A 3,264-nucleotide genomic window follows, 5' to 3' on the forward strand; every position below is an offset into this window, starting at 1 on the left:
AAAATTGTCCATAAAGAGCGTGTACCCATTTCCTGGCAGACGATCTAGCAAATTGAACACGGTATCAGGCAGAGAACAACTAGTACCAACATAAGGTTGCATATTAAAACAATATCCTGTTTGGGAGTCACACAGGATGTATGACTTAATTCCATATTTGATTGGTTTTTGGGGGTTGTAAACTTTAAACGATAGACGGCCCTGAAAATTCATCATTCCCTCATCAATACATACATTCCTCCCGGGTTGGAACAGTTCTTTAAATTTTTTTACAATATGGTTGAACACAGGACGGATTTTAAATAATTTGTCGTCTGAACTGTGTCTCTCATTATTGTTAAAATGTAGGAAACTCAAGATAAGCTGGAAGCGGTTTCGAGGCATCGCGCGACTAAAAAATGGTGTGGTTTCAATTTCATCCTGAGTCCAATACATTTCTATACTGGGCTTTTTTATATACCCAGTTAGAAATTGGAGTGCAAAAAATTTTTTCAATTCTGATACAGACACTGGCTTCCAAGCACGACTCCTGCAGTGTGGCAGACTTTCAGTCTGCTTCTGCATGGATTGACGTGCATATAAATTTGTTTGATCAGCAATGTGCTGGAGAAGTTCGTCTGAGATGAATAGTTGCAGGAAGTCAGCTGGCAGGGTTGAATTTAGCTCTGCTGCGGCACCCCTTGGTCCTGGAGTTTCGGTAAACGGGAATGTGTTTGGCTGCCAGCCTGTTTCATGCCAGCCAGAACTTTTGGGATCTGCAAATATACATTTCAATATCATATAATTTTTATTTTAGATCAGTGTGAAGCAATATATATATATATATATATATATATAAATATATATGTTTACCTTTTTTCTTGGATCCACTGGTTGATGCACATTCTGTAAATTATAGAAGACATTTACCATCAAATATTTTACTCGTGCTGTGTTGGAGAATCATTTTTTTTTACCTTTATTCTGCTCACTGTGAGACGCGTCACCTTGAGCCCGACGAGCTACAGCTGAAAGAAATATATACAATTACAATCATATCGAAAGACCGTTTTCTTTTGTTGTTGCGGTGTATTGAAAACACGTTTTTTATACCTCTCTTTGTCGTGGAAACTGTAGGTTGTCGCTGTGAGCACGATCCACGATCTATGAATTGTACATTCACGTTACACGAGGTGCTAGCAGCGTGCCGGAAAAGTATCTCATAGCAAGTTTGCGCTTACCTTCACAGTCTTCTGCGGATGAAATGCTGTCCGAATCACTTTCTCGAAGATCCGACTGTACCCACTCCTCCGAAGAATATCCATCGGACTCGGGGTACTCTTCGTCGTCCGAATCAACGTCCGCGTTTGCAGAAGTGCTTGGTCGTGCACCACGTTTTCCGGCGTTAGCATCGCTAACCGGTGTCGCTTTAAGACGTGGCCGAAGACGTCGCGTCAAAGCCGCAACTTCGGCGTCAACCTCGTTGTCGCCATCATCATCATTGCCATCAACGTTCAATTTAGCACTGGTTGTTTCTTTTTGAAAATACCGATCAAGCGTGAGCTGCTTTCCACCGGTCGTCATTTTTGCTTTCTCTTCCTCCATGCTTTTTGCTTTCTCCATTATCCTCTCCACTCCACTCTAGCTCCGCCTCACCTTTTATACTGACGCCCACGGTGGGCGGCCCACCCAAAGTGCAAGGAGAGTCATCGCTGCCATCTAGAGGCCAAAACGAGTCATTATACTAACTTGATCTGCTTGATACTTTCAGCACAGCTGCCCAAGGCTTTCCTCCACCCGTTTCCAAAAAAAAAAAAAAAAAACATAGTGGACGTCTTTTAACGTCCTCGGCGCCCTTCCCTAGGTTTATGCTAAACGTCTTATAACGTTTATGGCAGTCAAAGAGTTAACTTGTGCGTCCAAGTTCAAATTGCCACTATGAACCGGAAGCACATTAAGATCAAACCATTCAGTATCACGATCAAAATCGCCCTCCATTTTTAGTGTTCTTACCACTTGTAGTTTTTAACAAGTATATATTCTACTCAAGTAGTATTAATATTTATCAATGCAGTGACGTCTCACTTTACAATATGATAGTTCAATAGGGTAAATTTATTCAACAACGTTTAAACAACTTTACAAAGAGCAACACAGAAGCTCACAAAACACACACATAGAACATACATCACAACACAGAACATACACACACAACGAATCACGTGACCTATCGTTTCTAACAGACAGCAGTTCCGTCCAATTCCGCTGTGCCAAAACTGTCTCTTTTACTGCATAATTTATGCAAGGCGCTCGTTTAAAGTAACTCGTCACGTGCTATCGAATTAAACCGTAGAGGAAAAAAGTAACCACACACGGTAATCCTGACCAACCAAACTGCAAATGCAGGAGCGCCAAAACAAAACAAAATCACGTAATCTACCAATCGCAAATATAACGGTATAAAACCCAATGTCCGTTGTAATCGACCTGACTCCCTTAACTGTTCAATTTCAACAGCGCGCGCAATTTTAAAATAACTTATTACGTGTAAATGGACGTTTTAAACAAGCGTCATGAACAGCCTGAAAAAACAATCCCAACCAATCAAACTGCCGAGGGCAGGCGCGTCCCTATGATCTCTAGAATTATCAGTGGAAGAAAAAACAAATCTCCACGAAACCCCGTATCCTCTTTATATTCATAAAACAACTATCATAGTCTATCGAATCCTTCACAGCGAGACGTAAGAAAACAAAACAAATTAATAAACCGCTGCTTCTTCCTGTATCAAAAACATGCGCATTCAATTCAGGCCTGCACTTTCGTCACAAAATGCACCACCCCACGTACGTGTACAGTTCAATGTCGTAGGAATTTTTAGAACGACATTAAACTACAACTTGTTCATACAGATCTCATGTATAAATGTAGACAATTTAGAATACGAAAACCAGCTGCAGCGGTCCCAAACAGACAGAACTTCCCTACGTGGATAAAAGTCTCCACTTACCGTACTTAATTATTTAGGCGCCTAGAAGTTCCATTCGCCTGTGAATCACTGCAGCTCGCAATCCATCTAATCGTCGGGGTTCACCAATTGTCGGGGTCACCAATTGTTGGAAATCAGTCCTTGATTTCTGCGTGTTCAAATAAATTCAAAGTTGAAATCTGTGAACAAGTTTGCCAGCTTTTATTTCAGAATCTGAAAGACAAATTAGGGGCTGCTCAATCCTAGCAGCTCACCCACAAATGTGTTCTTCTCAAAGTTCATGCATGCATATATAC

General features: G+C 41.1%; 1 long non-coding RNA gene across 1 annotated transcript; it reads right to left on the bottom strand.

The window, feature by feature from the left end:
• Nucleotides 1-681: 681 nt before the first annotated feature.
• Nucleotides 682-1,008, bottom strand: LOC147160420 (uncharacterized). The gene is made up of 3 exons (XR_015097392.1): nt 957-1,008; nt 853-885; nt 682-755 (listed from the first exon to the last, which is right to left on the bottom strand). It is a non-coding gene; the product is annotated as an uncharacterized LOC147160420 (long non-coding RNA).
• Between the last annotated feature and the right edge of the window lie 2,256 nt (nt 1,009-3,264).

The sequence above is a fragment of the Leptonotus elevatus genome, chromosome 16, assembly GCF_054856555.1.
Source record: "Leptonotus elevatus isolate MCC_2025b chromosome 16, RoL_Lele_1.0, whole genome shotgun sequence".
NCBI lineage: Eukaryota > Metazoa > Chordata > Actinopteri > Syngnathiformes > Syngnathidae > Leptonotus > Leptonotus elevatus.